At 48.7% G+C, this 26,127-nt stretch overlaps 1 protein-coding gene across 1 annotated transcript in view; it reads right to left on the reverse strand.

Annotated features, from left to right (window-relative positions):
• The window catches only part of SLC7A6 (solute carrier family 7 member 6), a 118,993-nt gene extending 93,406 nt beyond the window's left edge, over window positions 1-25,587 (reverse strand). Inside the window, exon 1 of the mRNA XM_063945359.1 lies at window positions 25,385-25,587. The gene's annotated coding sequence lies outside the window, so the exon portion shown is untranslated. The remainder of the gene's footprint in view (window positions 1-25,384) is intronic.
• Window positions 25,588-26,127: the final 540 nt, after the last annotated feature.

Genomic DNA, 26,127 nt, shown 5'->3' on the forward strand with positions numbered 1-26,127 from the left:
CCTGTGTGTATATTTTAAAGAACAATAAACATGAGATTTTAGGACAGAAATGGCCACCGAGAAATTAAAACAAACACAAAACAGAAGAGGTCGTTAGGTATACATCACCTGTGTTAAGATTCTGGAAAATGTGGGCTGTGAGATTCCTATGACATCCCCAGACACAGCCTGAAAGCTGCCAGTAGCCATAAAGTGCAACACAGCCAGGAGTTTGTGCAGGCCTGAGACAGGGCGAGAGCGTGCTGTCTCCGGGTCTAGGCCCAGTTTGACAAGGTCATACAGACGGAAAATGTTGTTACGATTTAGACGGAACATCTGTATGACCTTATCATCGGACAATGCGTTCAAGTTTAAACGCCCCCTAAAAAAACGAGGCCTGCGCAGCCTCCGCGGAACCTGTACAACCTGCTGACCATGTTCAGTTTCTTGGCCCTGGTTACTTACAGGCTGAGGTCTGAGTCTGAGGAATTCCACAGCACACAAAAGATCACTGGCCCACAGTCCTGCTGCCATTTCTGACTGTAGGTGTATTGAAATGGGCCTAACATCCTTTTATAGGCATCCTAATTCAGGTGAGTGATTTTTTATTTGCAACACATGTAAACACGACTGAAAAAAACAGGTCTATTTTTTTTACGCTTTTTTTTACGAATCGCAAAAAAATACGACCGCATTTGAGCACTCAGAGACTAACACCCAAATACGAATGAATAGTGAATTCCCGTATTCTATGAAATAACAGCCGCGTTTGACCGATGGTCTATTCATTCGTATTTCGGAACGTTGTCATTCAAACCATTACGAACAGACCAGACACTGCCGAGATTGGTGCTTAGTGAATTCCCGGATTGGGACTTAGAAAAAAAAAACACAAATCGGCCAAACTCGGATTTTTAGTAAATACTGGCCATAGTGTTAATAAGAGAGAAACAAAAGCTAACACCTTATCCACTCACTAGTGTGCTGCCCTAGGATGGCTGGCCTTCGCCCGGAACACCACCAACAGTTATTCGGATTAGTAGTGCATCGCCATTTTATTTTATCTTTCTTTGTGGAAGTCTCAGCATGACAGCACTTCTCATTATATTTGTAATTAGGTTGTGGAGTCCTCGATCTCCCTCCCCCATATTATTTGAAACAAGTAATAAAACAATTCAAATAATCAAAAAGTGTGCCCCCCTAAAAAGAAGTTTTACTTCTCTGTCTGTTGCCCTTAGCGAGAGACTAATTATCTGTTAACTATTTTACGTCAATCCGAAAGTGGCGTTGTAAAATGCTTCTACTTTCCTGGATACAGCAATGGAACCAGAACTGGTCACTCACAGTTCAGTTCCAGTACAACAACGTAGTAGTACCATACTGTACTGCCACATCTCTGAATCCATAGGGGAACATTGGACCTTGGGAATATAGGGCCTAATTCAGACCTGATCGCTAGGCTGCGTTTTCGTACAGCGGGCGATCAGGTCTAAACTGCATGCGTATGCACCGCAATGCACAGGCGCATCACACGGGTACAAAGCGGATTGCCACTCAGCGATGGGTTTGTGCGAAGGATCCATTCGCACGGGCGTTCGCAAGGAGATTTAAAGGGAGAAGGCGTTTGTGGATAGCAACTGACAGTTTTCTGGGAGTGTCTGGAAAAACGTAGGCGTGTCCATGCGTTTGCAGGGAGGGTTCCTGACGGCAATTCCGGCCCTGGACAGGCTGAAGCGATCGCAGCAGCTGAGTAAGTCCTGGGCTGTGCAGACACTGCACAAAATCTGTTTGTACAGTTCTGCTACACATGTGTTAGCAGGCTTGCACAGCTAAAATACACTCCCCCTGTAGGCGGCGACTATCTGTTCGCAGCAGTGCAAAAATCGCCTGCTAGCGATCAGGTCTGAATTAGACCCAAAGACAGAATGTATAACAAATACCATAACAGCGCGAATGGTTATACGTACATATAAAGCATATCCTCATTAACAAGAAAATTTATTTGATTCGTTCATATGCAGCACAAACCAGTCTGTCCCGGTTCCTGATTAATAGAGAATAAGCAAAACAGGGTTGCACCTGTGAGCATGACTCACAAACGCGGAAGGGTTTGCATTGCTGTGCATGGGGCAAACAGAGACTGCATGCTTCCCCTTCCAAGTGTGAAAAATGGGAGTGACCTACCTGAAACCACCCTGCCCAGAGCTGTGGCATCATGATAGCGCAGTAGCAGAGTGCTACCTACTGCTCACTACCAGTAGACAGCAACTGTGACTAGGTGCCAACTGTAGGCAGTCCCATACAGGGAGCGGGACAGCAGGATGAGGTAGTAGAACCTCTTCAGCCTACTCCTGGCATCATGTCGCAATGGAGACTGTGTGGATGCCCATAATCACCATGGCAATGCCCAGTAAAAAACAACAAGTACAGTTAACTAAAAACATGTTGGAGACAGCCCTGTGCCACAGCTACTGATGTGGGTGCTAATGGGAAGAGGATACAGATAGGGAGGAGTTTCTAACATCTTGCCGTTTTTATTTCAGGCGTAAAACTCATAGCTGAGTCTTCATCACCAAAGGCCAATGTTACCTATAGGATGTGGAACAAAAAATAGGAATTTAATACCTACCGGTAATTCCTTGTCTCATAGTCCGTAGTGGATACTGGGGATCTGTACTTTAGTACCATGAGGGGTATAGATCGGGTCCACTGGAGCCTGGCACTTTAAAAACCTTTAGTGTGTGTATGTGTGTGCTGGCTCCTCCCCTCTATGCCCCTCCTACCAGACTCAGTCTAGAAAACTGTGCCCGAGGAGACGGACATATCACGAGAGAAGAAACCAGGTACAACGGCGGTGAGGCACAAAGCCAACACAGAACCATAACCGAAAGGAGGGCGCTAACCAGAACAAAGGTTAGCAACACCAACCTAACCAGGATAGCACAGCTATCACAACAACATAAAGGGAGAGCAACGGCGGGCCAACCAAAGACTTACTCAGGAAAGCAGGAAACGAAGCACTAAGGCAGGCGCCCAGTATCCACTACGGACTACAAGAAAAGGAATTACCGGTAGGTATTAAATTCCTATTTTCTCTTACGTACTAGTGGATACTGGGGATTAGTACCATGTGGGAAGTCCCAAAGCTCCCAAACGGGTGAGAGAGTGCTGAGACCCCTGTAAAACCACCTGACCAAACTGAAGGTCATCCTTGGCCACGGTGTCGAATTTCACACAAAAAAAAGTGTTCGAACTAGACCAAGTAGCAGCACGGCACAACTGTAAGGCGAGACACCCCGGGCAGCCACCCAGGAAGAGCCCACAGACCTCATTGAGTGGACCTGAATAGACGTCGGCAAAGGCAGAGCTGCCAAAGTATAGACCTGTTAAATGGTCTACCTGAGCCAATGAGCAATTGATTGCTTAGAAGCCGGATGACCAATCTTGGTGGCATCATAAAGGACAAACAGCTAATCAGATTTCCGATGACGAGCCATCCTCTTGACATAAATCTTCAGAGCCCTCGCCACATCCAAGGACTCTGGCCCAATGGAAGCGGCAACACCAGACAACACCGGAACTACAATGTGTTGATTTACATGAAAAGCTGAAACCACTAATTCAGATACACGTCTGGCAGACACCAATGCTAATAACATCACTGTCTTCCTGGTGAGAAATTGTAACTCCACCCTATGTAAGGGTTCAAACCAGTCCGATTGAAGAAAGGACAGAACAACATTGAGATTCCACGGAGCCGTGGGAGATACGAAGGGCGGTTGCATATGAAGAACTCCTTTTAGGAAAGTTTGTACTTCCGGCAACATGGCAAGTTGTTTCTGGAAGAAAATAGAGAGCGCCGAAATCTGGACTTCGATGGAGCCTAAACGTAGGCCCATATACATTCCCGCTTGCAGGAAAAGTAGAAAACAACCAATTCTAAATTCCACGGGAGAAACCTTTCGACTGTCACACTAGGAAACATACTTCTTCCAGATACGATGATAATGTTTAGACGTAACCATCTTCCTGGCCTGGACCATGGTGGAAATAACCCGGGAAGGAAGACCTTTTTGTGCTAGAATCTCCCTCTCAACTTCCAAGCCGTCAAACCGCTGTAAGTCTGGAAAGACGAACGGACCTTGTTGAAGAAGATCCTGTTGGAGCGGTAGAGGCCAGGGATACTCCAGAGCCATGGTCAGGAGGTCTGTGTATCAGGCCTGTCGAGGCCAATCCGGGGCAATTAGAATTGCCTGAACGCTTTCCCTTTCGAGTCTCTTTAGAACTTTTGGAACGAGCGGGATTGGAGGGAACAATGAAACAAACTGGTAAGGCCATGGGGCCGTCAGTGCGTCCACTGCCACAATCTGCGGATCCCTCGTTCTGGAACAGTAACAGCATAGCTTCTGGTTGAGACGAGAAGCCATTAGATCTATCTGCGGAAAGCCCCACCTGTGAATTAACTGTTGAAACACCTGGGGATGTAGGCCCCATTCCCCGGGATGGAGGTAGTGTCTACTGAGGAAGTATGCTTCCCAGTTGTCCACTCCTGGAATAAATATGGCTGAGATGGCCCTTACGTTGGCCTCTGCCCAGTAGAGTATTTTTGACACTTCTTGCATCGCCACCGCCGTGGTGTTGTCCGATTGAACCTGATTCGCCTGATCCTGCAGGAGATGGGAAGCGTTCAGCAAAGCATTGTAAATTGCCCTGAGTTCCAAGATGTTTATCGGCAGGGACGATTCCTGAACTGACCATATCCCCTGGAACTGGGTCCCTTGGGTCACAGCCCCCCAACTACGGAGGCTAGCATCCGTTGTGAGTAGAATCCACGAGTGGATATTGAAATTGCTGCCTTCTAGCAGGTGAGGAACATGTTGCCACCATAATAGAGAAATCCAGGCTCTTGGAGATAAGGTCACTTCCTGTTGCATGTGAAGGCGAGACCACGACCATTTGTCCAGCAGATCCAGCTGAAATGGCCGGGCATGAAATCTGCCATATTGGATTGCCTCATAAGCAGCAGTCATCGTGCACAGCAAGCGTATGCAAATATGTATGGACACCTTGCGAGGATGGAGCACTGAGCGGACCATAGCTTGGATAGCAAAGGCCTTGTCCATCTGAAGAAACTCCTTTTGAGACACTGTATCCAGTATCATTCCCAGGAACTGAAGACGTTGGGTCGGTTCCAGGTGAGATTTCTGGAAATTGAGGATCCACCCATGATCCGTAAGCAGGCGAGTCATCAAATCGATGCTGTGCAATAGACCCTCCCTGTACGTGGCCTTTATGAGGAGATTGTCCAAGTAGGGGACTATGTTGACTCCCATCATGCGCAGTTGCAGCATCATCTCTGCCATGACTTTGGTGAAGACCCTCAGAGCTGTGGACAGGCCAAAGGGCAAGGCCTGAAACTGGAAATGGTTGTCCAAGACGGCAAACCTGAGGTAAGCCTGATGAGGTGGCCACATTGGAATGTGTAGGTAAGCATCCCTGACATCTAGGGATACCAGGAATTCCCCCTCCTCCAGACCGGACACCACTGCCCGCAGGGATTCCATCTTGAATTTGAACACCCGCAGATACGGGTTTAGAGACTTCAGGGTTAAGATGGGTCGCACTGAACCGTCTGGCTTCAGAACGACAAAAAGACTGGAGTAAATACCCACGTTGCGTAACAGAGGAGGTACCGGAACCACCAACCTCTGTCCGCAAAAGTTTTTGAATGACCTCTTGCAAGGTAACTTTTGCTGCAGGCAAAACTGGTAAGCCCAATTTGAAAAAATCTGTGAGGAGGAAGTGCTTGAAATTCCAGCCGGTAACCCTGGGCAATGAGGTCCCTCACCCAGAGATCCCGGCAGTACTTCGCCCACACGTGGGCAAAGTGTTGAAGGCCAGCACCCACCTGAAAGTCGCCTTGCTGCTGGGGCCAACCATCACGCGGAAGGCTTAGCGGCAGGTGATACGGTGGTCTGCTCCATGGATGCAGCATTTGCAGGTTTACGGGACTTACCCCGAGATCCTCTCGGAGTAGGAGAGACTCCCCGGCCCCTGCCTCTGAACCGTGCCACACGAAAGGATTGCAAGGAGGGTCCTGTGTAAGAACGTCTAGCAGGTGGCGCAAGCGACGGCAGATAGGTAGATTTACCCGCCGTTGCCTTTGAGATCCATTTATTTAATTCATCCATCCCCAAACAAGGCATCACCTGTAAAGGGAAGATTTTCTACACCCTTTTTGGAATCAGCATCCGCTGACCATTGACGTAACCACAGAGCTCTGCGTGCTGAAACAGCCATAGCAGTAGTGCGGCCATTTATCTTACACTATTCCTTAATAGCCTCGCTCATAAAATTTGCAGCACCCTGTATGTGTTGCAACAGAGTAGTGACCTCATCCTGGGGCAGAGAGTCTAATCCATTAATAATATTATCAGACCACTTAACTACTGTCCTGGAAATCCACCCACAAACTATTGTGGGGCGCTGTGCTACGCCTGCTGCCGTATATATCACCTTGAGAGTGGTCTCAATTTTATGGTCAGCAGGGTCTTTAAAGGGATATAGCCCCTGGCAGTACCAATTTCTTAGACAGTCTGGACACAGACGTATCGACTGACCAGGGTTTTTTCCCATACCTTCCTGTCCTCAGCTGGGAGGGGAAAAGTAGAAAGAAAACTCTAAGTAATTTGAAATTTCTTGTCAGGGTTTACCCATGTTTCCCTGGTCAGGGAGTTTAATTGCTTTGACACAGGAAAAGCGTCTGAGGTCTTGGCTAACATTAAAGTACAACTCCTCATCTGGTTCTGCCTCCTGATCTGGTATGTGAAGAACCTCTCTCACAGCATAAATGAGGGCCTCCACCCCAGGGGACAGAGAGCTGTTCCCATCCATACCATCATCATCCACATTAGGCTGATTAGAATCAGAATTAGACTGGAACACCTGTGGCAGGGAGCGTTTATGTGAAACCAACAGAGGGGGCTGATAAGCCTTTCTGGTATCTGCTGCTTTTGCCATACATACAATCAATAGACTGTTTCAACACCTGTCTCTCCTTTTTAGCTGCAGCTAATTCTGAATTTACATACTGAATCATGTTTTTAAAATTTTCTTGCCAATCAGGTGCCTGTGAACTGTGTTTCTGAGGAGATAAGGGGCACTGGATTGGGATATAGGGCGATTGGATGAAAGCTGGTAGGTCTACCAAAACCACTGCTAATATGTATAGAACAAGAATAGATGGTGTTTGGGTGCACTTAGAGTGTTTTAAACTGGTGAGTAAGATGTGGCTGCTGCAGTGGTTCTCAAACTGTGTGCCGTAGCACCCTGGGGTGCCTCAGGACACTTGCAGGGGTGCCTTGGATTGGTGGTCCAGGACCAATTCAAACTATTTATGGTCAATGTCATAGGCAAAATCAGTCTTGGTGACTGGCAATCATAAAACATGTGGACAAACAGAAGCAAATCCAGTCCCTCACCACATAAACGAGTCTAAAGACCCATGCACACTGGGCAATTTTTATCTGAAAGCAGCACACTTTTGGTGCTTTGAGCTGCTTTCGGCTCAAAACCGCCCAGTGTGTATGCCCCGGTGATGAGCGCTGATGCGCCCCCCCGCTTCATCGCCGGCGGCCGCCGTTCATCTGCTGGCATTACCAGGAGATGAACAGCGGGGTGAACGGCTTTCCATAGCGTCCTGCGATGGAAAGCCGTTCACCCACGCTGACATTGCTGGGCTGGTGGGAAAAGCGGTCAGTGTGTATGCACTGAGAGATTTTCAGCCCAGCGATGTCAGCCATCATCGCTGTGCATACACGCTGCCCAGTGTGTATACACCTTAAAGATGACATATAAACACAATTTACTTAATTTAATATGTCTTTCTAAAACTTTTGGCCTTGGGGTGCCTTGAAAAAAAAAATCTGATACTCTAGGGTGCCGTGATTCAAAAATGTTTGGGAACCACTGGGCTGCTGACAACTGTAGGCACTAGTGGAACAGCTGGAGTGTTGATGGAACCAGTGGACAGATACCAAGTACACAAAGACAGAATCTGATAGCTAAAATCACTGGAATGCTGCAGTAACCTGAATACTGGCTGGTACATGGGAATTGACAGAGACCCAGTACAGAGTCTAATGCACCAGTGATCTTCACCAGGGAGTCTGGGCTTAGATGCGCAAGTCACGGCCCTTTGACTGGATTTCCCAGTACTGAAGCCATAATAATACGGGTGGAAGGAGACAGGATGGTGCTGGATCACCAGGATGAAACCAGAGTAACAGGAGTACCATACAGGAACCAATTTTACTGTTATCGGACTGTAACCGACAGTGCAGGCTATCGGACTGGAACAGATAGAAATCCAGGACTGTAGCAGGATGGTAATCTGCACTTGGAGTCACTAGGAAAGACAAGAATCTGTAGGAGCTCCCTGAATTAGCATACAGCTAGGCAACATTGCACTGGCACCTTCTGTCTCTCAAGGAAGTCCCTTTATACCCCTGGCTGATCAGGGATAGGCTGTGGGCATAAAGTGAACGCAGACTGGTGTCCTATTGGAGTTTTGGCAATCACCTGAATGGACCAACACGGCGGTGACCAGCAATTGAAGACGGAGGGGAAACTCATGAGGTACATATAGAGAAACTGGGGTGCATCTTGGGCAACACCCGGCTTGAAGATACTAATAGCACTGCTGCAATCAGGAATCTGCAAACACACACACACACACACAGAAGAACCATCAGGTACACAATCAGCCTGGAGGGAGATACAGCAATTAGTGTCTCAGAGCCTGATTCTGCAATAGACAGAAATGCAAAGCCACACACAAGCAGCTTTGTAAATCCATCCACTAAAAAAGCAAATGTAGAAGGTGTCAGACACCTCCTTGCTGCGATAGAGGTCGCAGCCTGGGATCAACATTGAGACTGATGGTTGCAATGTTTCCCGCAGATGACTAGCTGAGTAAGCCTCAGCTTGCTCAGGCTGGGCGTTGCAGGGCGCTTTGCGAGGCTAGGAAGTATGCGTACAGAGACACAGACCCTGACCTTGCCACTCCCGGAAAACAGGGGCGGAATGCTCCCGTTTCAGGTACAAGCCGTCCATCCCTAAACGCCTTGGCCTATCACGCAGAAGCAGAATGGTGACTGCGTGCAATCACTCAGAATTCCACTTCCCAATAATCAGGAATCTTTGTGGGCTTTAGAAACAGCATCTACTGCTGAATCAGGCCCTCAGTCCCACGCTCAAACTGAATATGTTGCAGTTTGTATACTGAGCAGACTTCTCAGACAAGAAACTCGGCCAAGAAGGATATTCTGACCTGCTGGATATTGATAGAAGCGGCATGACTGCTTAGGAGCCGGATTCAGGAATGGGGTGACAGGTGAGTAACCCAGCGGCAGCGGAAACTGGGATGTTTTGTGACAGACATTAATTAGCTACAAATGACAAAGAGTACCTCTCACCATTCCAAACAGGAATATTAATATAAATAGGCATTTTTTAATAAAAAGCACTAGAAGAAAAAAAAAAAAATAGGATTTTAATACCTACCGGTAAATCGTTTTTTCTTAGTCCATAGAGGATGCTGGGGACTCCAAAAGGACCATGTGGTATACACGGGATCCGCAGGAGACATGGGCACTTTAAGACTTTAATTGGGCGTGAACTGGCTCCTCCCTCTATGCCCATCCTCCAGACTTCAGTTATAGGAACTGTGCCCAGAGGAGATGGACATTTCGAGGAAAAAGATTTTATTAAACTAAGGGTGAGATACAGGTTGAGTATCCCATATCCAAATATTCCGAAATACGTAATATTCCGAATTACGGAACTTTTTTCGTGAGAGTGAGATAGTGAAACCTTTGTTTTCTGAAGCTCAATGTCCACAAACTTTGTTTAATACACAAAGTCATTAAAAAATATTGTATTAAATGACCTTCAGGCTGTGTGTACAAGGTGTATATGAAACAAATGAATTGTGTGAATGTACACACACTTTGTTTAATGCACAAAGTTATTAAAAATATTGGCTAAAATTACCTTCAGGCTGTTTGTATAAGGTGTATATGAAACATAAATGCATTCTGTGATTAGACTTGGGTCCCATCGCCATGATATCTCATTATGGTATGCAATTATTCCAAAATACGGAAAAATCCCATATCCAAAATACTTCCGGTCCCAAGCGTTTTGGATAAGGGATACTCATCCTGTACATACCAGCCCACACCACAACACACCGTACAACATGGCCTGTAACTACAACCAGTTAACAGCGTGACCAACAAGATCAGCAACAGGCTGATCCTTACCAAAACACAACCTTTGTGTAACCTAAGCAATAACTATATACAATTACTGCAGATAGAGTCCGCACTGGGACGGGCGCCCAGCATCCTCTACGGACTAAGAGAAAAGGATTTACCGGTAGTTATTAAAATCCTATTTTCTTATACGTCCTAGAGCAGAGGTCCTCAAACTCGGTCCTCGGGGGCACACACAGTGCATGTTTTGCAGGTAACCCAGCAGGTGCACAGGTGTATTAATTACTCACTGACACATTTTAAAAGGTCCACAGGTGGAGCTAATTATTTCACTTGTGATTCTGTGAGGAGACCTGCAAAACATGCACCGTGTGTGCCCCCGAGGACCGAGTTTGAGGACCTCTGTCCTAGAGGATGCTGGGGACTCCAAAAGGACCATGGGGTTTATACCAAAGCTCCAGACCGGGCGGGAGAGTGCGGATGACTCTGCAGCACCGATTGAGCAAACATCAGGTCCTCATCAGCCAGTGTATCAAACTGTAGAACTTTGCAAAAGTGTTTGAACCTGACCAAGTAGCCGCTCGGCAAAGCTGTAATGCCGAGATGCCTCGGGCAGCCGCCCAAGATGAGCCCACCTTCCTAGTGGAATGGGCTTTCACCGATTTCGGTAACGGCAATCCAGCTGTAGAATGAGCCTGCTGAATCGTATTGCAGATCCAGCGTGCAATAGTCTGCTTAGAAGCAGGAGCGCCAACCTTGTTGGCCGCATACAGGACAAACAGCGCCTCTGTTTTCCTAACCCTAGCCGTTCTGGCTACATACATTTTCAAAGCTATGACCACATCAAGAGACTTGGAATCAGCTAAGGCTTCAGTAGCCACAGGCACCACAATAGGTTGGTTTATGTGAAACAAAGAAACCACCTTTGGTAGAAATTGTTGACGAGTTCTCAACTCCGCTCTATCCTCATGGAAAATTAGATAGGGGCTTTTGTGAGACAAAGCCGCCAATTCGGACACCCGCCTTGCGGACGCCAAGGCCAATAGCATGACCACTTTCCAAGTGAGAAATTTCAACTCAACCTTTTGTAAAGGTTCAAACCAATGTGACGTAAGGAACTGTAACACCACGTTAAAGTCCCATGGTGCCACTGGGGGCACAAATGGAGGTTGGATGTGTAGCACGCCTTTCACGAAAGTTTGTACTTCCGGAAGTGAGGCTAATTCCCTTTGAAAGAAAATTGACAAGGCCGACACCTGCACTTTAATGGAGCCCAACTTCAGGCCCGCATCCACACCTGCTTGCAAAAAGTGGAGAAAACGCCCCAGCTGAAATTCTTCCGTAGGAGCCTTCTTGGATTCGGACAAAGACGCATATTTTCTCCAAATACGGTGATAATGCTTTGCCGTTACCTCCTTTCTAGCTTTAAGTAGAGTGGGGATGACTTCCCCGGGAATACCTTTCCTAGCTAGGATGTGGCGTTCAACCGCCATGCCGTCAAACGCAACCGCGGTAAGTCCTGGAACACACACGGCCCTTGCTGTAACAGATCCTCTCTTAGAGAAAGACGCCAGGGATCTCCTGTGAGTAATTGCTGAAGATCCGGATACCAGGCCCTCCGTGGCCAATCTGGAACAACGAGTATCGCCTGAACCCTTGTTCTTCTTATGATCCTTAATACCTTTGGGATGAGTGGAAGCGAAGGGAACACATAGACCGACTGAAACACCCACGGTGTCACTAGTGCGTCCACTGCTATTGCTTGAGGGTCCCTCGACCTGGAAAAATATGTCTGAAGCTTCTTCTTGAGGCGAGACGCCATCATGTCTATTTGAGGAAGTCCCCAACGACTCGTCACTTCTGCAAAGACCTCTTGATGAAGACCCCACTCTCCTGGATGGAGATCGTGTCTGCTGAGGAAGTCTGCTTCCCAGTTGTCCACTCCTGGAATGAAGGCCGCTGACAGAGCGCTTGCATGTTTTTCCGCCCAGCGAAGAATCTTGGTGGCCTCCGCCATCGCCGCTCTGCTCTTTGTTCCGCCCTGGCGGTTTATGTGCGCCACGGCTGTAATGTTGTCTGACTGAATTAGGACGGGCCGGTCGCGAAGAAGATGTTCCGCCTGCCGCAGGCAGTTGCAGATGGCCCTTAACTCCAGCACGTTTAATTGCAGACAAGCTTCCTGGCTTGACCATTTTCCCTGGAAATTTTGTCCCTGTGACACTGCTCCCCAGCCTCGGAGACTCGCGTCCATGGTCACGAGAATCCAATCTTGGATTCCGAACCTGCGACCCTCTAGAAGGTGAGGACATTGGAGCCACCACAGGAGAGAAACCCTGGCCCTGGGGGACAGGCTTATCTTCCGGTGCATATGCAGATGGGACCCGGACCACTTGTCCAGCAGGTACCACTGAAAAGTTCTTGCATGGAACCTGCCAAACGGAATGGCCTCGTTGGCCGCCACCATTTTCCCCAGCACTCGAGTGCAGTGATGAATCGACACTATTGGCGGTTTCAGAAGTTCCTTGACCATGTTCTGGATTTCCTGAGCTTTTTCCAACGGGAGAAAGATCCTCTGCAGTTCGGTGTCCAGAATCATGCCCAAAAACGATATCCGAGTTGTCGGAGTCAACTGCGACTTTGGTAAATTTAGGAGCCAGCCATGCTGTTGCAGCACCTGCAGGGAGAGCGCAACGTTTTTTAGTAACTGCTCCTGTGATCTCGCCTTTAATCAGGAGATCTTCCAAGTACGGGATAATTGTGACCCCTAGCTTGCGCAGGAGCACCATCATTTCCGCCATTACTTTGGTGAAAATACTCGGGGCCGTGGAAAGACCAAACGGCAACGTCTAAAATTGGTAGTGACAATCCTGAACAGCGAACCTCAGGTACGCCTGATGAGAAGGATATATGGGGACATGTAGGTATGCATCCTTTATGTCGACTGACACCATAAAATCCCTACCCCCCCCTCCAGACTGGAGATCACTGCTCGGAGAGATTACATCTTGAATTTGAATCTTTTTAAATAAAGGTTGAGGGATTTTAAGTTCAGAATCGGTCTGACTGAGCCATCCGGCTTCGGGACCACGAACAGGGTTGAATAAAACCGTCCCCCCCGTTGTAACTGGGGTACCGTGACAATGACTTGCTGTTGACACAGCTTTTGTATTGCAGCACACACTACCTCTCTCTCTGTATGAGAAACTGGTAAGGCCGATTTTAAAAATCGGGGTGGAGGCACGTCTTGGAACTCCAGTTTGTATCCTTGGGTCACAATTTCCAGCACCCAAGGATCTAGGCCCGAGCGAACCCATACTTGACTAAAGAGTTGAAGACGTGCCCCCATCGGTGCGGACTACCGCAGCGGAGCCCCAGCGTCATGCAGTGGATTTGGTAGAAGCCGGGGAGGACTTCTGCTCCTGGGAGCTTACCACAGCCGGCGATCTTTTTCCTCTTCCCTTACCTCTGGCCACGAGGAAGGAAGATCCCCGTCCTTTCCTGAATTTATGAGACCGAAAGGACTGCATCTGGTATTGAGGCGTTTTCTTTTGCTGTGGAGGGACAAAAGGCAAAAGAGACGACTTACCCGCGGTAGCTGTGGAAACCAGGTCCGCAAGGCCCTCACCAAACAAAACTTCACCCTTGTAGGGCAGAGCCTCCATGGCCTTCTTAGAGTCAGCATCACCATTCCATTGATGAGTCCACAACGCCCGCCTAGCCGAGATTGCCATGGCATTGGCCCTTGATCTCCAGAGGCCAATATCTCTCGCAGCCTCCCTTAGATGAACCACTGCATCCCTAATGTGACCCAGGGTCAAAATTACGCTATCCCTATCCAGGGTGTCTATGTCAGATAAGTTATCTGCCCACTTCTCAATAGCGCTACTCACCCATGCCGATGCCACGGCCGGCCTGAGTAGCGTACCGGTAGTAACAAATAGATTTTAAAGCAGTTTCCTGCTTACGATCCGCAGAATCCTTAAGGGCTGCCGTGTCAAGGGACGGTAGCGCCACCTTCTTGGACAAACGCGCCAGGGCTTTGTACACCGTGGGTGATGATTCCCACCGTAACCTATCCGGGGAGGGAAAAGGATACGCCGTAGCGATTCTCCTGGGAATCTGCAGTCTCTTGTCAGGAGACTCCCAAGCTTTTTCAAAAAGAGCATTCAATTCATGAGAGGGAGGAAACATTACCTCAGGTTTCTTTCCCTTAAACATACAGACCCTTGTGTCAGGGACAGTGGGGTCTTCCGTGATATGCAACATCTTTAATAGCCACAGTCATGTACTGAATACTCTTAGCCACTTTAAGATGTAACTTGACATCATTATAGTCGACACTGGAGTCGGAATCCGTGTCGGTATCTGTGTCCGCTATCTGGGTAAATGAACGTTTCTGAGACCCTGAGGGGTCCTGAGACTGTGATAAAACATCACCCATAGATAGAACCAAGCATGGAGACAGAGACTCAGATTTGTCTAACCTCTTATGCAATAAAGTCACACTTGCATTTAAAACTTTCCACATAGCTACCCAATCAGCAGTCGGCGGTGCCGACGGAGTCACTCCCACATTCTGTTCAGCTCCCTCACCAGTCTCCTCCTGGGAAAAATAAGAATTTACTCACCGGTAATTCTATTTCTCATAGTCCGTAGTGGATGCTGGGGACTCCGTAAGGACCATGGGGATTAGCGGCTCCGCAGGAGACTGGGCACAACTGCAAAGAAAGCTTTTAGACTACTGGTGTGCACTGGCTCCTCCCACTAAGACCCTCCTCCAGACCTCAGTTAGGATACTGTGCCCGGAAGAGCTGACACAATTAGGAAGGATTTTGAATCCCGGGTAAGACTCATACCAGCCACACCAATCACACCGTATAACTCGTGATACAATACCCAGTTAACAGCATGATAACAACTGAGCCTCTCAACAGATAGCTCAACAATAACTCTTTAGTTAAACAATAACTATATACAAGTATTGCAGACAATCCGCACTTGGGATGGGCGCCCAGCATCCACTACGGACTATGAGAAATAGAATTACCGGTGAGTAAATTCTTATTTTCTCTAACGTCCTAAGTGGATGCTGGGGACTCCGTAAGGACCATGGGGATTATACCAAAGCTCCCAAACGGGCGGGAGAGTGCGGATGACTCTGCAGCACCGAATGAGAGAAATCAAGGTCCTCCTCCGCCAGGGTATCAAATTTGTAGAATTTAGCAAACGTGTTTGCCCCTGACCAAGTAGCAGCTCGGCAAAGTTGAAGAGCCGAGACCCCTCGGGCAGCCGCCCAAGAAGAGCCCACTTTCCTTGTGGAATGGGCTTTTACTGATTTAGGATGCGGCAGTCCAGCCGCAGAATGTGCAAGCTGAATCGTACTACAGATCCAGCGAGCAATAGTCTGCTTAGAAGCAGGTGCACCCAACTTGTTGGGCGCATACAGGATAAAAAGCGAGTCAGTTTTCCTGACTCCAGCTGTCCTGGAAACATAAATTTTTAGGGCCCTGACTACATCCAACAACTTGGAAGCCTCCAAGTCATTCGTAGCCGCAGGCACCACGATAGGTTGGTTCAGATGAAAAGCTGATACCACTTTGGGAAGAAACTGGGGACGAATCCTCAATTCTGCCCTATCCATATGGAAAATCAGATAAGGGCTTTTACATGACAAAGCCGCCAATTCTGAAACCCGCCTGGCCGAAGCCAACAACATGACCACTTTCCACGTGAGATATTTTAAATCCACGGTTTTCAGTGGCTCAAACCAATGTGACTTTAGGAAATCCAACACCACGTTGAGATCCCAAGGTGCCACTGGAGGCACAAAAGGGGGCTGAATATGCAGCACTCCCTTAACAAAAGTCTGAACTTCAGGTAGTGAAGCCAATTCTCTCTGGAAGAAAATCGACAGAGCCGAAATCTGGACCTTAATGGAACCCAATTTAAGGCCCATAGTCACCCCTGACTGTAGGCAGTGCAGGAACCGGCCCAGCTGAAATTCTTCCTTTGGGGCCTTCCTGGCCTCACACCACGCAACATATTTTCGCCATATGCGGTGATAATGGTTCGCGGTTACTTCTTTCCTAGCTTTTATCAGCGTAGGAATGACTTCCTCCGGAATGCCCTTTTCCTTCAGGATCCGGTGTTCAACCGCCATGCCGTCAAACGCAGCCGCGGTAAGTCTTAGAACAGACAGGGCCCCTGCTGCAGCAGGTCCTGTCTGAGCGGTAGAGGCCATGGGTCCCCTGACATCATTTCTTGAAGTTCCGGATACCACGCTCTTCTTGGCCAATCCGGAACAATGAGTATAGTTCTTACTCCTCTTCTCCTTATTATCCTCAGTACCTTTGGTATGAGAGGAAGAGGAGGGAACACATAAACCGATCGGTACACCCACGGTGTTACCAGAGCGTCCACAGCTATCGCCTGCGGGTCTCTTGACCTGGCGCAATATTTTTCTAGCTTTTTGTTTAGGCGGGACGCCATCATGTCCACCTGTGGTTTTTCCCACTGGTTTACAATCATTTGAAAGACTTCTGGATGAAGTCCCCACTCTCCCGGGTGGAGGTCGTGCCTGCTGAGGAAGTCTGCTTCCCAGTTGTCCACTCCCGGAATGAACACTGCTGACAGTGCTAACACGTGATTTTCCGCCCATCGGAGAATCCTTGTGGCTTCTGCCATTGCCGTCCTGCTTCTCGTGCCGCCCTGTCGATTTACATGGGCGACCGCCGTGATGTTGTCTGACTGGATCAGTACCGGCTGGTTTTGAAGCAGGGGTTTTGCCTGACTTAGGGCATTGTAAATGGCCCTTAGTTCCAGAATATTTATGTGCAGGGAAGTCTCCTGACTTGACCATAGTCCTTGGAAGTTTCTTCCCTGTGTGACTGCTCCCCAGCCTCGAAGGCTGGCATCCGTGGTCACCAGGACCCAGTCCTGTATGCCGAATCTGCGGCCCTCTTGAAGATGAGCACTCTGCAGCCACCACAGCAGAGACACCCTTGTCCTCGGAGACAGGGTTATCAGACGATGCATCTGAAGATGCGATCCGGACCACTTGTCCAACAGGTCCCACTGAAAGGTTCTTGCATGGAACCTGCCGAATGGAATCGCTTCGTAGGAAGCTACCATTTTTCCCAGGATCCGCGTGCAGCGATTCACCGACACCTGTTTTGGTTTTAGGAGGCCTCTGACTAGAGATGACAGCTCCTTGGCCTTCTCCTCCGGGAGAAACACTTTTCTCTGTTCTGTGTCCAGAACCATCCCTAGGAACAGCAGGCGTGTCGTAGGGACCAGCTGTGACTTTGGAATGTTTAGAATCCAGCCGTGCTGTTGTAGCACTTCCCGAGATAGTGCTACCCCTACCAACAACTGCTCTCTGGACCTCGCCTTTATCAGGAGATCGTCCAAGTACGGGATAATTAAAACTCCCTTCCTTCGAAGGAGTATCATCATTTCCGCCATTACCTTGGTAAAGACCCTCGGAGCCGTGGAGAGACCGAACGGCAACGTCTGGAATTGGTAATGACAATCTTGTACCACAAACCTGAGGTACTCCTGGTGAGGATGGTAAATGGGGACATGTAGGTAAGCATCCTTGATGTCCAGCGATACCATGTAATCTCCCTCGTCCAGGCTTGCAATAACCGCCCTGAGCGATTCCATCTTGAACTTGAATTTTTTGACATGTGTGTTAAGGATTTCAAATTTAAAATGGGTCTCACCGAACCGTCCGGTTTCGGTACCACAAACATTGTGGAATAGTAACCCCTTCCTTGTTGAAGTAGGGCACCTTTACTATCACTTGTTGTGAATACAGCTTTTGAATTGCCTGTAACACTGCCTCCTGGTTGGCAAGGCAGATTTGAGGAAACGGCGGGGGGGGGGGGGGGAGACGTCTCGAATTCCAGTTTGTACCCCTGAGATACTATTTGAAGGATCCAGGGATCCACCCGTGAGCGAGCCCACTGCTTGCTGAAATGCTTGAGACGGGCCCCCACCGTACCTGGCTCTGCCTGTGGAGCCCCAGCGTCATGCTGTGGACTTAGAGGAAGCGGGGGAGGACTTTTGCTCCTGGGAACTGGCTGTATGCTGCAGCTTTTTCCCTCTACCTCTGCCTCTGGGCAGAAAGGACGCGCCTTTAACCCGCTTGCCCCTATTGGGCCGAAAGGACTGTACCTGATAATACGGTGCTTTCTTAGGTTGTGAGGGAACATGGGGCAAAAATGTAGACTTCCCAGCTGTTGCTGTGGAAACGAGGTCCGAGAGACCACCCCCGAACAATTCCTCACCCTTATAAGGCAGAACTTCCATGTGTCGTTTGGAATCTGCATCACCTGTCCACTGCCGAGTCCATAACCCTCTCCTGGCAGAAATGGACATTGCACTAATTTTGGATGCCAGCAGGCAAATATCCCTCTGTGCATCCCTCATGTATAAAAGTGCGTCTTTTATATGCTCTACGTTCAGCAAAATAGTGTCCCTGTCTAGGGTATCTATATTTTCTGACAGGGAATCTGACCACGCAGCAGCAGCGCTGCACATCCAGGCTGAAGCTATAGCCGGTCTTAGTATCACACCTGTGTGTGTATATATAGATTTCAGGATAGCCTCCTGCTTTCTATCAGCAGATTCCTTCAGGGCGTCCGTATCCGGAGACGGTAGTGCCACCTTCTTCAACAAGCGTGTGAGCGCTTTATCCACCCTAGGGGATGTTTCCCAGCGTGACCTATCCTCTGGCGGGAAAGGGTACGCCATTAGTAACCTCTTAGAAATGACCATCTTTTTATCAGGGGAAGCCCACGCTTCTTCACACACTTCATTTAACTCTTCAGATGGAGGAAAAACTGCTGGTAGTTTTTTCTCTCCAAACATTGTACCCTTTTTTGTGGTACCGGGGGTAACATCAGAAATGTGCAACACATTTTTCATTGCCTCAATCATGTAACGTGTGGCCCTACTGGAAGTTACATTAGTCTCTTCGTCGTCGACACTGGAGTCAGTATCCGTGTCGACATCTGTGTCAACCATCTGAGGTAGCGGGCGTTTTAGAGCCCCTGATGGTTTTTGAGACGCCTGGGCAGGCACAGGCTGAGAAGCCGGCTGTCCCACATTAGGTATGTCGTCAAACCTTTTATGTAAGGAGTCGACACTATCACGTAATTCCTTCCACAGCACCATCTACTCAGGTGTCGACCCCGCAGGGGGTGACATCACATTTACAGGCATCTGCTCCGCCTCCACATAAGCCTCCTCATCAAACATGTCGACACAGCCGTACCGACACACCGCAAACACACAGGGAATGCTCTGACAGAGGACAGGACCCCACAAAGCCCTTTGGGGAGACAGAGAGAGAGTATGCCAGCACACACCAGAGCGCTATATAACACTGGGACCCCACTATCAATGAGTGTTTTCCCTATAGCTGCTTTTTTATATATATATATATATATATATATATATATATATATATATATATATATATATATACACACATATACATACACATATACATATACTGGTCAAAAAAATAAAGGGAACACTAAAATAACACATCCTAGATCTGAATGAATGAAATATTCTTTTTCAATACTTTGTTCTTTACATAGTTGAATGTGCTGACAACAAAATCACACAAAAATTATCAATGGAAATCAAGTTTATTAACCCATGGAGGTCTGGATTTGGAGTCACCCTCAAAATTAAAGTGGAAAAACACACTACAGGCTGATCCAACTTTGATGTAATGCTCTTAAAACAAGTCAAAATGAGGCTCAGTAGTGTGTGTGGCCTCCACGTACCTGTATGACCTCCCTACAACCCACACAAGTGGCTCAGGTAGTGCAGCTCATCCAGGATGGCACATCAATGCGAGCTGTGGCAAGAAGGTTTGCTGTGTCTGTCAGCGTAGTGTCCAGAGCATGGAGGCGCTACCAGGAGACAGGCCAGTACATCAGGAGACGTGGAGGGGGCCGTAGGAGGGCAACAACCCAGCAGCAGGACCGCTATCTCTGCCTTTGTGCAAGGAGGAACAGGAGGAGCACTGCCAGAGCCCTGCATAATGACCTCCAGCAAGCCACAAATGTGCATGTGTCTACTCAAACGATCAGAAACAGACTCCATGAGGGTGGTATGAGGGCCCGACGTCCACAGGTGGGGGTTGTGCTTACAGCCCAACACCGTGCAGGACGTTTGGCATTTGACAGAGAACACCAAGATTGGCAAATTCGCCACTGGCGCCCTGTGCTCTTCACAGATGAAAGCAGGTTCTCACTGAGCACGTGACAGACGTGACAGAGTCTGGAGATGCCAAGGAGAACGTTCTGCTGCCTGCAACATCCTCCAGCATGACCAGTTTGGCAGTGGGTCACTAATGGTGTGGGGTGGCATTTCTTTGGGGGACCGCACAGCCCTCCATGTGCTCGCCAGAGGTAGCCTGACTGCCACTAGGTACCGAGATGAGATCCTCAGACCCCTTGTGAGACCATATGCTGGTGCGGTTGGCCCTGGGTTTCTCCTAATGCAAGACAATGCTAGACCTCATGTGGCTGGAGTGTGTCAGCAGTTCCTGCAAGATGAAGGCATTGATGCTATGGACTGGCCTGCCCGTTTTCCAGATCTGAATCCAATTGAGCACATCTGAGACATCATGTCTTACTCCATCCACCAACGCCACGTTGCACCACAGACTGTCCAGGAGTTGGCGGATGCTTTAGTCCAGGTCTGGGAGGAGATCCCTCAGGAGACCATTCACCACCTCATTAGGAGCATGCCCAGGCGTTGTAGGGAGGTCATACAGGCACGTGGAGGCCACACACACTACTGAGCCTCATTTTGACTTGTTTTAAAGACATTACATCAAAGTTGGATCAGCCTGTAGTGTGTTTTTCCACTTTAATTTTGAGGGTGACTCCAAATCCAAACCTCCATGGGTTAAAAAATTTGATTTCCATTGATAATTTTTGTGTGATTTTGTTGTCAGCACATTCAACTATGTAAAGAACAAAGTATTTAATAAGAATATTTCATTAATTCAGATCTAGGATGTGTTATTTTAGTGTTCCCTTTATTTTTTTGAGCTATATATATATATATATATATATATATATATATCTCTATACTGCGCCTAAATTTAGTGCCCCCCCCTCTCTTTTTTACCCTTCTGTAGTTTCTCAGACTGCAGGGGAGAGCCAGGGAGCTTCCTTCCAGCGGAACTGTGAGGGAAAAATGGCGCCAGTGTGCTGAAGGAGAAGCCCCGCCCCCTTTTCGGCGGACTTTCTCCCGCTTTTTCTGTGATACTGGCAGGGGTAATTTTACATCTATATAGCCTCTGGGACTATATATGATGTATATTTTGCCAGCCAAGGTGTTATCTATTGCCCTCAGGGCGCCCCTCCCCCCCAGCGCCCTGCACCCATCAGTGACCGAAGTATGAGGTGTACATGAGGAGCAATGGCGCACAGCTGCAGTGCTGTGCGCTACCTTGGTGAAGACTGAAGTCTTCTGCCGCCGATTTTCCGGACCTTCTTGGTGCTTCTGGCTCTGTAAGGGGGACGGCGGCGCGGCTCCGGGAACGAACACCAAGGTCGGGTCCTGCGGTCGATCCCTCTGGAGCTAATGGTGTCCAGTAGCCTAAGAAGCCCAAACTACCACCTGTTAGGTAGGTTCGCTTCTTCTCCCCTTAGTCCCTCGCTGCAGTGAGTCTGTTGCCAGCAGATCTCACTGAAAATAAAAAACCTAAATATACTTTCTTTCTAGGTGCTCAGGAGAGCCCCTAGTGTGCATCCAGCTCGGCCGGGCACAAGAATCTAACTGAGGTCTGGAGGAGGGTCTTAGTGGGAGGAGCCAGTGCACACCAGTAGTCTAAAAGCTTTCTTTGTAGTTGTGCCCAGTCTCCTGCGGAGCCGCTAATCCCCATGGTCCTTACGGAGTCCCCAGCATCCACTTAGGACGTTAGAGAAAACATTCAATTTCAGACATGTCGACACACACGTACTGACACCCCAAAACACACTGGGCTATAGGAGACAGACCCACAGTAAGGTCCTTCAGAGAGACAGAAAGGGAGTTTGCAAGCTCACACCCAGCGCCCCACCGGTCTGAAGGAATTAAACAATGCCCCAGACCTGTAAGCGCTTTTACAATCAAGTAATCAACACCAAATTGCTGTGCCCCCCCTTCTTTTTGTGCACCCCGTTACTTGTGGTAGCAGTGAAGGGCCAGGAGCAGCGTCTCTGCAGCTGTGCTGTGGAGAAAATGGCGCTGGTTAGAGCTGAGGAGGAACCCTGCCCCCTATATGGCGCGCTTCGGTCCCGCTTTTTTATACTGGCGGGGGTCCCCATACATTGCCTAGGCAATGTATATACATAATGCCAGGTCTAATTTGAGGGTTTATTGCTGCCCAGGGCGCCCCCCTTGCGCCTTGCACCCATGTAGTGCCGCTTATGTAAGGGAGCAATGGCGCGCAGTGCGACCGCTGCAAGGTACCTCAGGAAGAACTGAAGTCTTCTGCCGCCTTTGAAGTCTTCTTTGCTTCTTTACTCACCCGGCTTCTCTCTTCAGGCGTTGTGAGGGGGACGGCGGCGCAGCTCCGGGAACGAACAGCTAGGCGCACCAAGTGATCAGACCATCTGGAGCTAATGTTGTGCGGTAGCCTAAGAAGCAGAGCCTTTAACTCACAGAAGTAGGTCTGCTTCTCTCCCCTCAGTCCCACGAAGCAGGGAGCCTGTTGCCAGCAGCGCTCCCTGAAAATAATAAACCTACAAAAGTCTTTTCCAGAGAAACTCTGTAGAGCTCCCCTAGTGTGCAACCAGTCTCCTCTGGGCACAGAATCTAACGGAGGTCTGGAGGAGGGGCATAGAGGGAGGAGCCAGTACACGCCCAATTAAAGTCTTAAAGTGCCCATGTCTCCTGCGGATCCCGTCTATACCCCATGATCCTTTTGGAGTCCCCAGCATCCTCTAGAACGTATGAGAAAAAGCAGGCATAGGATGGCCATTGCAAGTCAGAGCATCAACACCAGTCCATGGGAGTGTCAAGAAAGTGGAAAAGTAAAGATTAATGGGCAGGAGAGAAATTTGGCTGCAGAAACAACTCTGGCCGTGCCCTAATGGGCCCTACACACTTTGCGATCCGCCGCCGACGGATACGACCGACGGACGACCCGGCGGCGGGGGGGGGGGGGGGGGGGCAGTGATGGGGGGAGTGAAGTTTCTTCACTCCCCCCATTACCCCGGCTCCATAGCAGTGCAGGCAAATATGGACAAGATCGTCCATATTGGCCTGCATGCACAAGCGGCGGGGCACCAGCGATGAACGAGTGCGGGGCCACGCATCGTTCATCGTTGGTGCCTCCACACTGAAAGATATGAACGAGATCGTTCATATCTTTCAGTATTATCGCCCAGTGTGTTGGGCCCATAAGTGGGATACTAGGTTGCCTAGTGGCAATCTAACAAAGGGAATAATTGAGACCTGATCGCTAGCAAGCGATTTTTGCACTGCTGCGATCAGATAGTCACCGCCTACTGGGGGAATGTATTTTAGCTGTAAAAGTGTGTGTAGCAGAGCTGTACAAACAGATCTTGTGCAGTCTCTGCGCAGTCCAGGACTTACTCAGCCACTGCAATCACATCAGCCTGTCCGGGACCGGAATTGACGTCAGGAACCCTTCCTGCAAACGCATGGACACGCCTGCGTTTTTCCAGACACTGCCTGAAAACGGTCAGTTGCCACCTACAAACGTCTTCTTCCTTGCAATCGCCCATGCGAACAGATCCGTTGCACAAACCCATCGCTGAGCGTCGATCCGCTTTGTACCAGTGCGACGTGTCTGCGCATTGCGGAGCATACGTATGCACAATTAGGACCTGATCGCCCGCTGGGCGAAAACGCACAGCAGCGATCAGGTCTGAATTACCCCCAATGTTTCCCTGGAAAAAAAGTGTAAAAGCCACTGACAGAGCATACTTTACTGATGCATAGCATGTGAAGATTCAGTGGCGGAAGGCGGCACAGCAGAGGCAGAGAGAATCCCAGCAGGAGGCAGGGAAAACAGTTCGCATGCTTGTTGTTTTTCCCAGGAGTCACTCCTGAGAGTACAAAGTTATTTAATAACTTCTATTTAAAAATAACTACTTACAAAAAGGCATCATAATAAAATTAAAACTGTTCCATTGTTATCCTAGCATGCTGCATGTGTCTTTAGCAGGTGTTCCTACAGTAATCAATAGATCTGGTCAGCCAGCTCACATGACAGAACAGTTAAAGAGCATATGACTTGCAAGCTCTTGCCTTAGGCAAGGTTGACAGAACTCACTCGGAAAATGATATTATAGATAGATAGATAGATAGATAGATAGATAGATAGATAGATAGGATATATAGATAGATAGATCTATATCTGTGTGATCTCACCACCAGTCCCCCACATTTGTTGTAAGCTTAAAACTGGCACCATTAGTATACACAAGATTGAATTTCCATGCAACATCACATGGCTAGCTGGATCAATATACAACCTACTGTAGGTCTTAATGAACAGACGGTAAGTGGCTAGCATAAGCCCATCTGATCAGAAGGTCCAAGCTGCAAACAGTCCTTGATGGTCCCTACATCAATCTGAGCATGATAATTCCAGGATAAAGACATTTGCACACAGCTTATATGGTTTTGCAATAGTAGCAGCAGCATGGGATAAACAAGTGGTAAGGGAACTCTTCCATCACCCCCCGGACTCCCTCCCCCTCCTCTCACCTTATCCTGGCCGCTGATCCACTTCAGCTTTGTTCTGCAAGCAGCTGCTTCCTGCAGATATTCCTCAATGCTACCCCCCAGAGCAGAGAGAGAAGACCCAAGCCCCCCGGTCACTGCTCCCGTACAGCGGAGCTCACTCCCCCCGAAGCTCTGCTGCAGAAACAATGTATATAACCTTTGTACAGCAAGGAGAGCCCCGGCTATAAGGAAGGATTCATGGGACACGTCCCAACATCTGTTGTTGTGTGCTAGCCCTGTCACGCTGTCTGCGACGATGAGGACCTCCGCAGCGGGTAGAGTGTAAGCTCTGCAGGGCAGGATGGATTGGGGTCACTGATAAGGGATGTATTTGCTGAAGGTTGGCTACTCACCGTCACATCACAGGGTCTGTACACCACAGCTGCCTGTCTCTTGCTGTAGCCTGCTGTCCTGCCTTCTCTCCCGGTGTGGCCCTCCTTGACAGCCGCCTGCTTCCCCCCACCCTCCTCCCGGCTTCCCCCAGTGCTGCTGCAGCTTGTCCTCCTCCGTTCTCTTTCTCTGTCCTTCTCTCTCTCTCTCTCCTGGCCTAATCCCCGCCCCTTCAACCGGCATCACGTGACATACATCCCAGTTACTGCCATCACCCACCCTAACTGGGGCAATAATATACATGCCTTTATTATTTTGGGCATAGTCATACATAGTGCTGAGATGTATTGTTACCAGATTCACCTTAAGTTCATATTGTGAGGCATTTCAAAGTGTTTCACATTACAGTGCAGCTGCAGATTGGAGAGAGCAGCATGATTAAATGTGTAGATTTCTATAGAAAAAAAAATTACATACTAACAGAAAACATTCTTTATGTTGGCAATCTAAATTTCTCTGACGTCCTAGTGGATGCTGGGAACTCCGTAAGGACCATGGGGAATAGCGGGAATAGCGGCTCCGCAGGAGACTGGGCACAAAAGTAAAAGCTTTATGACTAGCTGGTGTGCACTGGCTCCTCCCCCTATGACCCTCCTCCAAGCCTCAGTTAGATTTTTGTGCCCGGCCGAGAAGGGTGCATGCTAGGTAGCTCTCCTGAGCTGCTTAGAGTAAAAGTTTAAATAGGTTTTTTATTTTCAGTGAGACC

Source organism: Pseudophryne corroboree, chromosome 11, assembly GCF_028390025.1.
Source record: "Pseudophryne corroboree isolate aPseCor3 chromosome 11, aPseCor3.hap2, whole genome shotgun sequence".
Classification (NCBI taxonomy): domain Eukaryota; kingdom Metazoa; phylum Chordata; class Amphibia; order Anura; family Myobatrachidae; genus Pseudophryne; species Pseudophryne corroboree.